Source organism: Schistocerca gregaria, chromosome 4, assembly GCF_023897955.1.
Source record: "Schistocerca gregaria isolate iqSchGreg1 chromosome 4, iqSchGreg1.2, whole genome shotgun sequence".
Classification (NCBI taxonomy): Eukaryota; Metazoa; Arthropoda; class Insecta; order Orthoptera; family Acrididae; genus Schistocerca; species Schistocerca gregaria.
The window spans coordinates 575,972,783-575,988,399 of NC_064923.1; the positions used below are offsets into that span (position 1 = coordinate 575,972,783).

General features: G+C 41.9%; 1 protein-coding gene across 1 annotated transcript in view; it reads left to right on the top strand.

Moving 5' to 3' along the window:
• Positions 1 to 2,913: 2,913 nt before the first annotated feature.
• The window catches only part of LOC126267080 (probable cytochrome P450 301a1, mitochondrial), a 158,970-nt gene continuing 146,266 nt past the window's right edge, over positions 2,914 to 15,617 (top strand). The window contains exon 1 of the mRNA XM_049971943.1: positions 2,914 to 3,000. The gene's annotated coding sequence lies outside the window, so the exon portion shown is untranslated. The remainder of the gene's footprint in view (positions 3,001 to 15,617) is intronic.

The following is a 15,617-nucleotide window of genomic DNA, read 5'->3' on the forward strand; positions in this document are numbered from 1 at the left end:
ACACAAAGCTTTACACCTCGCCTGGGCACGTCAACACCGACATTGCACTGTTGATGACTAGAAACATACTGCGTGGTCGGATGTGTCTCGTTTCAAACTGTTTCGAGCGGATGGAGGTGTACGGGTATGTAGACAACCTCATGAATCCATGGATCCTGCAGGGGACTGTTCAAGTTGGCCAAGGTTCTGTAAGGGTGTGGGGTGTGTTCAGTTCTAGTGATATGGGACCGCTGATACCACTCTGACAGGTGGCACGTACGTAAGCGTCCTGTCTAATCACCTGCATCCATTCATGTACACTGTGCATTCCGACGGACTTGGGCAATTTCAGCTGGACAATGCTATACCCCACACGTCCAGAACTGCTACAGAGTGACTCCAGGAACACTCTTCTGAGTTTAAACACTTCCGCTGGCGTCTGGGACGGTGCGACCGCTACGGTCGCAGGTTCGAATCCTGCCTCAGGCATGGATGTGTGTCATGTCCTTAGGTTAGTTGGGTTTAAGTAGTTCTAAGTTCTAGGGGACTGATGACCTCAGAAGTTAAGTCCCATAGTGCTCAGAGTCATTTGAACCATTTGAACTTCCGCTGGCCACCAAACTGGGGATGCCTTGCAACGTGCTATTGAAACGAGACCTCTAACCTGTCGTACTCCTACGGGTTGATGGACATCACTGAAGGATTCATGGTGTCAGTCCCCCCCCCAGCACTACTTCAGACGTTAGTCGAGTTCGTGCCACGTCGTGTTGCGGCACTTCTGCGTGTTCGCGAGGACCCTACACGATATTAGGCAGGTGTGCCAATTTCTTTGCTCTTCAGTGAAGTTGGATTTTCATATTACTAAAGTAAACAATATAATAATTATGGATAACTTTTGAAAAAGTAATTTATAGACTGTAGTATCGTAGCTAAATAATTAACAAATCACTGGTAAGCTCTTCACTGCTCTTACGTGCGTATATTTAAATTGTAGCTTGTTGTAGCAAACAACTGGTTATCAATCTACAGTTTTTAAGTTACATGCAACGTTTGGTAAAAATTCTAAAGATTATGAACGCACCCTCCACCATGGCATGATAATAGGTAAATAGGTACCTGTGTTTATATTTTGCATTTGTATGAGATCTGGAACTCTAAATTTCCAAATTGCCCCTTATTTACTGAAACACATTCTAGCCTTGTTCGGAATTTGATTAGAAATGGTCTGGAGCTGGGTGGTCTCCAAATGTCGAGGCCAACTCCGTCCACCTTCTCCTGCTCCCTAGTCCGCCACTGCCCTACACTTTAGAAAATACAGGATTTTTGCAGTTAGTTACACATAAGTAACGTTTAATTGTGAAAAGGGTAAATAACTTATAAATGTGTTTGACGCAGCGCTGAATGTAGCGTATCTTCAGAATTTATTCTCCTCTAACACTGTCAGTGCCCGTAGATCCCACTGGGTGAGTGAGCGAACGAGTTGTGCCAAAAGCATCGTGGAGTCGTATTAGGGTACATAATGTTTTTTAGGGTTTCGTGGATCCCAATCCGCTACTACAGTTCAGAGACAATTCCGGACTAAATATTGCAAGCCACCACCTCAAAGACTACCTGTTATTAATTAGTAAAATCGTTACATCAAAAATGGCTATGTATCGCATTGGACGCTGGCTCAGGGTCGGCCAGCAGTCTTCGACGGAGCAATTGAGCGAATTCGGCAGTCTTACATTTGTAGTTCGGACAAGTCAACGAGACGTGGCAGCTTAGAATTCAATATGTTTAGTGTAAGAATGTGGGAGGTATTACGGAAACGCCTGTCACTCAGACCCTACAAACTGGAGCTCTAGCGAGCTGCAAGAGAAAGTGAGAAATAAAAATAAGCTGAGTTTTGTGTAGAAATGGATCACAAAATGCAGACTGAAGATTATTTTCTTAATAAAACTGTGTTCAGTGACGAAGGCCCCTTCCAAACCAGCGGCAAAGTGAATCGGTCTAATGTTCGGATAAACATTGAGCACAAACCACGACACGTCACGTAACTGAACATGTACGGTACTCGACTAAGGTAAAAGTTTTTTGCGCTGTCAGCTGTAACAAGATTTACGGTCCTTTCTCTTTTGTCGAGTGAGCTGTAACTGGCATATCGTATCTAGATATGCTTGAACATTATCTAATGCTTCAATTACCACAGGTTATGGGCACAGAATTTATTTACCATCGAGATGGCGCCCAACAGCACTATCACCATAAAGTTGTCGCATATCTCCGTAGGAATGTGCCGACTCGGACTGGACGAGGTGGAAGAATATCTAGGCCATCAAGATCACCTGATTCAACTCAAATGGACTCCTGTGTAAGGGGAAACGTCGTCGAACTGCGACAACGAGTAACACAAGCAATGCCACCATACATCAAGACTTGCTTCATAGGATATGTCAGGAAATTGATTACAGATGGGGCATTTGTAGTGTTACAAAAGGTAGTAACAGTCAACATATTCAAATAAAACTTGGAGATTCACTGCATTCCGAGCTGTATCAAACACTTCTAAGTTATTTACCTTTTTCACAATTAAACGTTACTTCTGTGCAACTAATTTATCAACAGCCGGGTTCATTGCGTAACAGACACTTTTCAATTGCCTTATTAACTACGCTAATTTGAGTAACCTCTTTAAACTCCCTGTGAACTTTTATTCATTGGTACCACACGCTGTTTTTAGTTTCATGTTTATTCTTTCTTGTTAAGTTCAGCCCAGCTCTTGTGAGCTGTCCACGCCCTCAATCGTTCTCGACCTACCTTACAGAGAGGGCCAGTGCCGACACTGTCCAAGCTGTCCTATCTAATGCCTCGGCCTCGTGACCCTGGCTTCCTGCGCGATCGGTAAATATGGGGAGGGGAGGGAGGAGAGGTGGGAGGGGGAACTCCGAAGACGTCAGCAGCCACAGATCAGCGAGTAGTATTCTCCTGGCTCCGCCAGCTGCTGCTGCTGGTCACGTTCTCCTCTCCTCGCGCTGCCAGGTAACTCACTCCCCGACCTACTCCCGTCTGCACTCCCGGTCGCATCACATTCCTGTCTCCTCTCTGTGGATGTACATCGCGGACAAACTTTAAGTTTGCTCCGTCTTCACAGAGTGTCTGTCCGTCTCCTTTTGCAACTTCCTATATCTATTCTACCTACCGTTTATAAGCGGATAATGATTTTATTTGTTTTTCGATGACAGTCTTCCCCAGAAGGTGTTGTATGTCAACTGTTAGTATTTTCTTTCCCCCTAATCACACTACAATGATAACCATCCAACTGTCACGATTTTTTTGTCTTACTAATTACTACTTTAGCCATATAGACAGGAAGTAATTTACACCTGATGTATTGCTAGTATTTTAATGAACTAACGTAAAAACATATATTAAAGTTGTTAAGTGTAGTAGTAATGATTCAGTTTTCATAAATATTACGTTTTGAAACAAAAAGAAATTTAGTTTCGGGTCATATTGATCCTAGCAGCACTCAGGGCAAAAGAAAAAATTAATAAATTTTAATGTGTTGCGAATATAAAAGGGAAAAAATATCACTGGATACAGTTAACGCAGATATAGAAACTAATATATTTAAAAAAAACTTTGCAAACGAGGGAGATGTTTTTCCTAATCTTTATGGGGTCACATTGACCCCAGGGTTACTAGGAAGGGTACAAAAACGGCTGATGCAAGAAAACCTTAGCAAACGTAGAAAAATAAGCCAAAAATAATACTTTCACTGTTGCAGGTGTTCTGTATAGCACCTGTTCAACATAACATTCATAATTTCATTTCATTTTCATAAAAGCTACATTCAAGGAACAAACAAACAATTTAAGATGGGACCATTTTGACCCCAGCGGTACTCAGACAAAAACCGTGAATAAATTTTGATATGTTGTAAATAAAAAAATAAACGAATGTAGATGAAATCATTCTATACAGATGACTCAGATGGAGAAAATCATATTTTCTGAAAATAACTGTCTTTAAAACAAAGGATATACATATTTCCATTGTACTTATGGGTCACATTGACATTACAGTCATTAGGAGTGTTGCGAACATTTTTCACCTGACTTATTGCAGTTTTATTTACAAAGCATCATCAGTGCGCATTCTGTAATATGGTGTACCTAATATGTCTACATATTTTGCCATTTGTAGGTTAAAAAAGTGTTTCTTTATAAATTCAGCGACCAGTTTGCTTACGGTGTTGATTCCTTTTTGTGGGTGCTTTTTCCGCTTAATACGGCTCGTGATATCATTTGTGGCATTCTATTAAATGAAGGCTGGAAATGTCAAATGTTCTTAAAAATATTTTTACGCATGTCTTGCACTTCCTTTGACTTGTTCTAAGTGTGAAACAACGAAGAAAATGTTTCATTACGATATTCCACCCGCTTTTAGTGCCCATCAGTGCTTCTCCGTGGGAATTCCAAGTGCCATGCAAGGTGTTTTCCATTTACTCGATACAGAGGTTGTTGAGTCAGCTGAAGTCGTGAACCCATTCCAAGTAATTACAATGCATGCAACTGATTTTTGATCTGAAAGATGCTGCTGAGCATTGTTGTCAGTGCAGGCGAGGTAGGTTTAAAAATGCAATATTACCGAAGTGTCTCACACTAACCGTATAAGACGGTTATTAAAAGTTTTTACTTTGAAAGAAGGGAAAAATGTCACTTCAGATAAAAGAGGAAAGACTATGGCAGATGTCTGCCATACCGTACTGCATCTAGAAGGCCAGTCGTGGTTATTAGTTGGAAAACAGAAAGACCTGTTGATAACGTTGCATTTCTTTCTCAACAGTACAGGAAGTGCCACAGTTAACTTTACAACACCTGAGTCAAAAGTGGAATTGTGTGACGAACAGAAATCACAAGAAATTTTATTGTTAATTTGAAGTCCTTGCTTGTAAACAATCGCAACCGACAAGTTGGTTATTTTGAGTAGCTGTGGAACAGAGATTAAACCAAACCTCATAAATAATGCATTTCAAGCATTCAGATGAGTCGTTATTTTCAGATATTTCCTGAATAACGACATATTTTAAAAATCGTGAATTCTATCCAAAATTTAATTCATAGAAATACATCATACACACTTTACATTGTGTATTTGCAAACCGAGTGCACTTAACATAGCTTAGCCTTGACTTACCACTGTTTTTTCGGCAGAAGAGTTAATTAAACATTAACGTGAAACCTCTCAAAATTAAAAATTTAACAGTTCCGATTGTTTCAGTTAATGATAGTAAGACATGAATTAGCAATGCTTGGAATAATAAAGCACAACAACCTCAAATATTAATCTATGATTCAGCAAAATATAAAATTAATTTTATTGTTGCCTAACTACAACACATAAGCAATGTTAAGGATGGCCCTAAACATTTCTGTCGTCACATTGTCACATAAATCCACCTAAACAGAGGTAAGGAACACAAGTTAGCTTTGTTTACTTGCTTAAACAATTATTCCTATTTACACGATCAGCAACAAGTTCTGAAGAGCATTTACGTTCATAAACATATTCAGGATCTTTATATGTGTCGTAGTTATCAACATCATCCTCGCACTTGTACAAGTCGTTGGTGAAAAGCATTTTCCTCCCACAAACACCGCACACGTTGTTACAATTGGTAGCAATATTTTTGGCGCGATTACACGCACACATCCTGAAATCAGAGATAAAACTGCCATTTCTCGGTTTATCGTGGAACTGTAACTAATATCAATAAAGCATATCACTTTCCATGTTTTACATGCGATAAATTTGTTTCCCATCGAATGTCCCTTGCAACTGTTTACACCCGAGGTCTTCAATTTTATTTTGTTGCTGTTAAATTGGAAGACATAAGAAATGATATTGGTTGATTATGGCTCTACTAGTTTAAAAACAACTCTGTATTTCCGTACTGGTATTAAGACAAATAAAGTGTAGTGTCTCGGTACTAATGGTACATGAAACAGAAACTTTCTTATTGTCAATTAGAACCACACAATTCCCTGGTAAGACACTTAGGACGGTCTCAATAAATTATTTACTTTCTCATTTATCTCATTATTCCTGCAGCGAAAAGGCAGCATAATTTGTGCACCTAAACATTTTTCCAGTTTTTTGGAGACAAGTAAATTACGTGCAAAAGTAGACACATTGTTTCTTTAAGTCTCCTGACAAATGTCAGATTTAGCAGTTACAACGTTTGACATCCCCACTCTGCAAATGTCCTTTTCCATTCACTTAATGAACAAGGGAAAACGTCTTCTCTGTACGGTTCTGCACATACTGTAATCTTTTTGATCATGTTTTCTTGATCTATAAATAGAGATACGAAAATGACAGCAGAATCGTGGGGGAATCTTCCTTTGTACCCGAGCACGACGTCGCCTTTATTTTAATACAGTTCGTGGCGCACTGCCCTGTAACGACTCTAGTCCAGGCGCGTCTCCAGATTCGTCCGTTGTCTGCCCTCATATTTACCTGATAAGGACAACAAACTCTACAACGATTGTCTTGTTTGTCATTTCGATTACAGTTGCGTCCCACGTTCCCTTCAGGTGCATGCGAGAAATCTTGCAAGGAGACCACGCGGCAGTCGGAAGTTACAATTTTTTGTATTTATCAGACGTGACGTTTAGAACTCAAATAGACGCTGAGGTAATAAAAGGCATGGGATACATCCTAATATCGTGTGGGACCGCCTTTTCCCCGGCGTAGTGTGACAACGATACGTGGCATGGGCTCAACAAGCCGCTGGAAGTTGTTGTTGTTGTGGTCTTCAGTCCTGAGACTGGTTTGATGCAGCTCTCCATGCTACTCTATCCTGTGCAAGCTTCTTCATCTCCCCATACCTACTGCAACCTACATCCTTCTGAATCTGCTTAGTGTATTCATCTCTTGGTCTCCCTCTACGATTTTTACCCTCCACGCTGCCCTCCAATACTAAATTGGTGATCCCTTGATGCCTCAGAACATGTCCTACCAACCGATCCCTTCTTCTGGTCAAGTTGGGCCACAAGCTCCTCTTCTCCCCAATCCTATTCAATACCTCCTCATTAGTTATGTGATCTACCCAACTAATCTTCAGCATTCTTCTGTAGCACCACATTTTGAAAGCTTCTATTCTCTTCTTGTCCAAACTATTTATCGTCCATGTTTCACTTCCATACATGGCTACCCTCCATACAAATACTTTCAGAAATGACTTCCTGACACTTAAATCTATACTCGATGTTAACAAATTTCTCTTTTTCAGAAACGCTTTCCTTGCCATTGCCAGTCTACATTTTATATCCTCTCTACTTCGACCATCATCAGTTATTTTGCTCCCCAAATAGCAAAACTCCTTTACTACTTTAAGTGTTTCATTTCCTAATCTAATTCCCTCAGCATCACCCGACTTAATTCTACCACATTCAATTACCCTCGTTTTCCTTTTGTTGATGTTCATCTTATATACTCCTCTCAAGACACTGTCCATTCCATTCAACTGCTCTTCGAAGTCCTTTGCTGTCTCTGATAGAATTACAATGTCATCGGCGTACCTCAAAGTTTTTATTTCTTCTCCATGGATTTTAATACCTACTCTGAATTTATCTTTTGTTTCCTTTACTGCTCGCTCAATATACAGATTGAATAACATCGGGGAGAGGCTACAACCCTGTCTTACTCCCTTCCCAACCACTGCTTCCCTTTCATGTCCCTCGACTCTTATAACTGCCATCTGGTTCTGTACAAATTGTAAATAGCCTTTCGCTCCCTGTATTTTACCGCTGCCACCCTTAGAATTTGAAAGAGAGTATTCCAGTCAACATTGTCAAAAGCTTTCTCTGAGTCTGCAAATGCTAGAAACGTAGGTTTGCATTTCCTTAATCTTTCTTCTAAGATGAGTCGTAAAGTCAGTATTGCCTCACATGTTCAAGTATTTCCTCGGAATCCAAACTGATCTTCCCCGAGGTCGGCTTCTACTAGTTTTTCCATTCGTCTGTAAGGAATTCGTGTTAGTATTTTGCAGCTGTGGATTATTAAACTGATAGTTCGGTAATTTTCACATCTGTCAACACCTGCTTTCTTTGGTATTGGAATTATTATATTCTTCTTGAAGTCTGAGGGTATTTCGCCTGTTTCGTACATCTTGCTCACCAGATGGTAGCGTTTTGTCAGGACTGGCTCTCCCAAGGCCGTCAGTTGTTCCAATGGAATGTTGTCTACTCTGGGGGCCTTGTTTCGACTCAGGTCTTTCAGTGCTCTGTCAAACTCTTCACGCAGTATCGTATCTCCCATTTCATCCTCATCTACATCCTCTTCCATTTCCATAATATTGTCCTCAAGTACATCGCCCTTGTATAGACCCTTTATATACTCCTTCCACCTTTCTGCTTTCCCTTCTTTGCTTAGAACTGGGTTTCCATCTGAGCTCTTGATGTTTATACAAGTGGTTCTCTTATCTGCAAAGGTCTCTTTAATTTTCCTGTAGGCAGTATCTATCTTACCCCTAGTGAGAAGCCTCTACATCATTACATTTGTCCTCTAGCCATCCCTGCTTAGCCTTTTTGCATTTCCTGTCGATCTCATTTTTGAGACGCTTGTATTCCTTTTTGCCTGCTTCATTTATTGCATTTTTATAGTTTCTCCTTTCATCATTTAAATTCAATATTTCTTCTGTTACCCAAGGATTTCTACTAGCTCTCGTCTTTTTACCTACTTGATCCTCTGCTGCCTTCACTACTTCATCCCTCGAAGCTACCCATTCTTCTGCTACTGTATTTCTTTCCCCCATTCCTGTCAATTGTTCTCTTATGCTCTCTCTGAAACTCTGTACATCTGGTTCTTTCAGTTTATCCAGGTCCCATCTCCTTAAATTCCCTCCTTTTTGCAGTTTCTTCAGTTTTAATCTACAGGTCATAACCAGTAGATTGTGGTCAGAGTCCACACCTGCCCCTGGAAATGTCTTTCAATTTAAAACCTGGTTCCTAAATCTCTGTCTTACCATTTTATAATCTATCTGATACCTTTTAGTATCTCCAGGGTTCTTCCATGTATACAACCTTCTTTCGTGATTCTTAAACCAAGTGTTAGCTATGATTAAGTTGTGCTCTGTGCAAAATTCTACCAGGCGGCTTCCTCTTTCATTTCTTAGCCCCAATCCTTATTCACCTACTTTGTTTCCTTCTCTCCCTTTTCCTACACTCGAATTCCAGTCACCCATGACTATTAAATTTTCATCTGCCTTCACTATCTGAATAATTTCTTTTATTTCATCATACATTTCTTCAATTTCTTCGTCATCTGCAGAGCTAGTTGGCATATAAACTTATACTACTGTAGTAGGTGTGGGCTTCGTATCTATCTTGGCCACAATAATGCGTTCACTATGCTGTTTGTAGTAGCTTATCCGCCTTCCTATTTTCCTATTCATTAATAAACCTACTCCTGCGTTACCCCTATTTGATTTTGTGTTTATAACACTGTAGTCAGCTGATCAGAAATCTTGTTCCTCCTGCCACCGAACTTCACTAATTCCCACTATATCTAACTTTAACCTATCCATTTCCCTTTTTAAATTTTCTAACCTATCTGCCCGATTAAGGGATCTGACATTCCACGCTCCGATCCGTAGAACGCCAGTTTTCTTTCTCCTGATAACGACATTCTCTTGAGTAGTCCTCGCCCGGAGATCCGAATGGGGGACTATTTTACCTCCGGAATATTTTACCCAAGAGGACGCCATCATCATTTAATCATACAGTAAAGCTGTATGCCCTCGGGAAAAATTACGGCCGTAGTTTCCCCTTGCTTTCAGCCGTTCGCAGTACCAGCACAGCAAGGCCGTTTTGGTTATTGTTACAAGGCCAGATCAGTCAATCATGCAGACTGTTGCCCTTGCAACTACTGAAAAGTCTGCTGCCCCTCTTCAGGAACCATACGTTTATCTGGCCTCTCAACAGATACCCCTCCGTTGTGGTTGCACCTACCTGTATCGCAGAGGCACGCAAGCCTCCCCACCAACGGCAAGGTCCATGGTTCATGGGGGGGGGGGGGGGGGAGGGGGGGAGGCGTTGGAAGTTACCTGAAGAAATACTGAGCGATGCTGCCAAGTGGTTCAAATGGTTCTAAGCACTATGGGACTTAACATCTGAGGTCATCAGTCCTCTAGACTTAGAACAACTTAAACCTAACTAACCTAAGGACATCACACACATCAATGCCCAAGGCAGGATTCGAACCTGCGACCATAGCAGTAGGTTACCACTTATTCAGTAATCTGTTCTTTACTTTGTTACAGCTCCCGCTTGAGTTTATCGATATTCTAAGAAAGCTGCTCATCAAACTGAAAGACGTCCTTAATCCTTGGAATCTCTCCTTGTGGTATGCCAGAATAATCTTTTTTTTTTTTGGTTTGGAAGCTACTTCACTCTGAGTAATTAGGCTAATGTGCAGGAGCACTTCGTCAGTAGTGGTTGGTATACATTGAGAATTTGGGGCTGATGGGACGCATACTAGGGTAGTCTGGGCGGTGGTGATTACCACTTTGTCCAAAAGGCGTATGGGTCAGCTTATCTGCCTAATAAGTAAGAGAGCTGCGTTAGAATCCTGGAACGGCACAAATTTTCAACTTTTCCCATTAGTATAAATCAAAGTTTACTGCAAGCTGATGTTTTTATTCCTTCATGTCTTGACTCTAATAAAACACTCGATCTTTTGACGGCTGTCGCCGTCATCGACATCAGGAGCGAAACAACACTGACTGGCGGGGATGGTATGGAATTCCGCCTATATTTTAACACGGGTAATGTATCACGAAGCAAATACCGTCCTCACTGGCGGAATGTTACGTGATACCACGTACTTATACGTTTGTGACTATTGCAGCGCCATCTGTCACAAAATGAAAAAAATTGTCCAACTAAAACATTCATATTTCTTTACGTACTACACGAATATGTAATAGAAATGGGGGTTCCTATTTAATAAAAAGGAATTGATTTCCGTTTGACCTATGGCAGCACCATGTAGCGGTCCAACCATGGCGTCACTGGTTTCCCCCTTCAAGCTAGACGAGATTCGTTCTTTGTAGTTTTTTCTTTCGACGCTTATTTCGTGAGATATTTGGCCCAGTCACGGTCAATGGAGTACCCTGTATACTCTCACGTGTTCGACAGTGCAGGAAGAATGCAAAGATTCGCTTATCAGAGAGTGCTGTTGCAGTGTCATTTGAGGTAGTGGCTTAACTAGTCGTTGTTTCCATGCATCAGAGAAAACACTTTTGGTTAAGGAGTCTTAGAAGATATTTGTTACAGTGGGCAGTAGCGTGTCACTAATAAACATCACCATTTATGCCATGGAGACTAGTAGATGCTGATCTGATACGAATGATGCCAAGACGAACAATATGAACAGAAATCTGCTGAGTACTATCTTCCTTCAGGCGAGTTGAATGTAACTCAACTAAAGCATTTGATAAATCGGTCGCAGAAAATTCTTTACACGTGCAGAGTTCATCCACAGCTGCACTTCTCAAGTCACCATATGGTTTGTGGCACACCGCACATAATGTGCTAGTGTCCTCGATTCTCTCTCCCACCCACATTCCTTCCTACTCCATTCTTTGACGGTACACGGAGGAGAAAAACTGTAGGTATACCCCTGTGTGGGCCCGAATTTAGGATCGTGGACTTTATGAGACACGTGTGTTGGGAGAAGCACTCTTTCGGAACGTGGGCTTTCGGAAATTTGTGCGCGAAGTTCTCTACGATGCACAGCTTTTTTATTTTAGCCTCTCCCACTTGGTAAGTGTCGAAGACCGACGAACAGTACTCATGAATTGGTCAGACGAGACTTCAGTATACGACCTTCTTTGTAGGTGAATTACGCCTGCTCAAGAGCTGTACAGCAATTCTGAATATAGCATGGACCTTTCTCACGGCTATTGAAGCAAGATGGATCATTCACGTAGCTCACAACTATGCTTGAACGTAGACAAGAAAATCGTATTTCGCTAATTTCGTGGAAAGTCATCTGATGTGCACGGACACTAGGTTCTCGAAGTAATGCCAAATCCATTATTACATCTACAGCTACAGTTCGGTATATATTCCGCAAGCCATGTTACTAGTTGTGGCAGAGGACATGTATTGTACCACTATCATTTGCTCCCCCCCCCCTCCCCCCTCCTTTTCCCCTGTTCCATTCGCGAACGGTGCGTTTTAACAACGACCGTCGATAATCCTCCATATGAGCTCTAATTTCTGACTATTTAGTCGCAGTAATTTCGCAAGACGTATGTGGCGCACTGTAATATGCTGCCCTACACCTCTTTAAACGTACGCTCTCGGAATTTCAACAGTAACATTTTCAGTAACACCCAACGCCTCTCTTCAAGCGACTGCCATTAAAATTTGTTCAGCATCTTGCGGTTAGTGGACGACGCTGCGACGAAATGTTCTGCTCTTCGTTAGATCTTGTCCATGTCTTCTGTTCATCCTACAGACTCATTAACAGTTCTCTAGAATAGGTTGAACAATCGTTTTGTAAGCCACTTCCTTCGTGGATGAATTATATTTCCTTAAGAATTTTCCAGTGTACCTCAGCCTCTCATTTGTCTTTCGTGCAATTTAATTCATGTGATGCTTCCACCTGAGGTTGCTCTGAACAGTTACTTCTACGAACTTTACAGCTATTACGGTTCCAAGCGCTTTTTCACCAATACCGTAAACAAATATTAATAGACTGTTCGCCTGTTTATGAGAAATATGTTACATTTAGGGTTAACTAACAGTCCTTGCATCAATCTTTGACCATCTGTAGGTCTTTTTGCATTCCGCTGCTGTCTTCTGGCTTCGAAACCTAGCTCATTTATGTATAGAGTAAACGGTAATGGCCCTATAACATTCCCTTAGGACACTCCAGATTTTATCTTCACATCTGCCGATTTTATCCCGTAAAGAATAACGTACTAAGTTCGATCTCTTAGAAGTCAAGAATCCAATTAGAAATTCATGCCGTTGATCGTCATAGTTGATCTAAGGAGTACGACACTATGTTTCTGAATTTCGTTCATTTGTGCTCCAGATCTTCGTCTTCAGAGATGAATAATTGATGTCGACTACTCGGACACTTTGATCTTTGTTTCCTATCACACTTGCTAAGCAATAGTATTTTTCTTTCCGTTGTAGGCTACAAGAATATGGCACAAATGTGCCGGAACTGACATATTTATATGTGTAAATGTAGTACTATTGAGACTGTGATACTGCAACACTGACTTTTGAATTTTATTCATTTGTGCTGCAAATCTCGCTTGCCAGAGATGAACAGTTGATATTTGACCGCCAGTATATCCTCACACCAGTCAGCACGGGCAGTGAAAAATGGCTCAGGCAGCTTTATATCACTGACCTTGGCTCGACTTTTATTCGGCGGCTGGTTCCCTTGGAGCCACACCAATTGCCACCACTTATTCAATCCTCCTCATAGCGAGCTACCGACAACGTCATCTGCGTAGCGATGGCCTTGTCAGTACTTTGCAAACATCAGAGCTCTTTCGAACCATCTGCAGCGTTTTTCAATATGTCTTCAGTTATGAGTGTCCGTGAATGAACATTAATTCTGGGAAAATATTTAGCTTTCTGCTAAGCTACACTGCTGACCATTAAAAGTGCAACTTGTGAAGGAGGCACGTAACAAACGTTAAACTGTCATGAAGTGTACTATAAGCTTGGATTGTAAGTATTTCAATGCAGCCGTACAAAGTACGTCCAAGTATTGTCGTCTATGTCTTGCATAAAGGCAAAGGTTAGATGGAGAATCGGGCCTTAGTGGCTGAGCGGTTCTAGGCCCTTCAGTCCAGAACCACGATGCTGCTACGCTCGCAGGTTCGAATTCTGCCGCGAGCATGGATGTGTGCAATGTCCTTAGGTTAGTTAGGTTTAAGTAGTTCTAAGTTCTAGGGGAGTTATGACCTCAGATGTTAAGTCCCATAGTGCTCAGACCCATTTGAACCATTTCTAGATGGAGAGTTTGTCATACGGTAATCGCACGTGAATATTGGATGGCTGTAAGAAAAGCATCTTACGTGTCGCGTCAGAAGGAAAACTGTCCACCAGCACATGTCAGAATTCACCATCGAGTAGGGCCAGTCCTATCGCGAGGATTTTTAATTAAACTTTGCTTATAGTTGGAAAGTCCACCATTCTGCCTCCCAGAACCCGGTTACCTGAAAGTTATTACTTTGATCGAAAGAGATACCACACAAAGGAGCCCTAAATGAAGTCCCCTGATAATAATATATTTAATAGCTGATTAGTCCTCACAGTTCTCCTAGTATATGACTGCCTGGAGTTTCGAGTTAGGGATCGCGTCTACACACGACTACTCCAAGTTCAACAACCATGGGACTTCTACAAAAAAGAATAATTTTGTGCTGCAAAAGTAATTAATCCTTTTCAGTATTAATGAAACCGCCGACGTAAATTATCTTCACTTCGACCATTAGACAATGCCAACAGCTTTTCCGCCAGGTCACCGGAGTTGAGCACCGTCGGGCGTTGTTAAAACTTTGATGGGTGACCACTGGGTCTGCCGTGCGCCGTTGCTAGGCGGGGTGCTTTGAAACCTTGTGAGAGCAAATGAGGAGCTACTAGATTAAGAAGTTGCGGCTACAGGTCACGCGAAAACTGACAATGGCCAGGAGAGCGTCGCGCAAATTCATTTTCTTCAGTGAGGACAGTCGGGAGCTCCTTGGCTGCCATCGTATTATAACATCGCTGTCATAGCGCACACTGTAGGTGGCCAGCTGCTGTACACTGAAGTGAAAGGAGTCATGGGACAGCGATATGCACATATACAGATGGCGGTAATATCACGTACATAAGGTATAAAAGGGCAGTGCATTGTCGGTGCTATCATTTGTACTCAGGTGACTCACGTCAAAAGGTTTCCGACGTCATTATGACCGCAAGACGGCGGAATGGTAGTTGGAGTTATACGCATGGAACGTTTCATTTCGGAAATCGTTAGGGAATTCAATATTCCGAGATCCACGGTCTCGAGAGTGTGCCGAGAATACGAGATTTCAGGCATTACCTCTCACCAAGGATAAGGCAGTGGCGAACAGCCTTAATTTAACGGCGGGGAGCGTAGTGCTAACAGACGAGCGTGAAATAACCGCAGGAATCAATGTGCTACGTACGATGTACGAACCGTAAGGGACGTGTGGCGAAATTTGGCGCTAATGGGCTATGGCAGCAGACGACCGACTTGAGTGCCTTTCCTAATAGAACGACATCGCCTGCAGCATCTCTCCTGAGCTGATGACCATATTGTTTGTGTTCTTGACGACTGGAAAACCGTGGCCTCTTCGGATGAGTTCCGATTTCAGTTGGTAAGGTTCAACTGTGGCGCAGGCCTCACGAAGCCATGCGCCAAAGTTGCAAACAAAGCAATGTCTAACGTGTGGTGGCTCCATGATGGTGTGGGCTGTGTTTACATGGAAACGTTTCTGTTCAACTATTTGGAGACCACTTGCAGCCATTCATGACCTTCATGTTTCCAATCAGCGATGAACTTTTTATGGGTGACAATGACCCATGTCACCGGCCCACAATTGTTCGAGA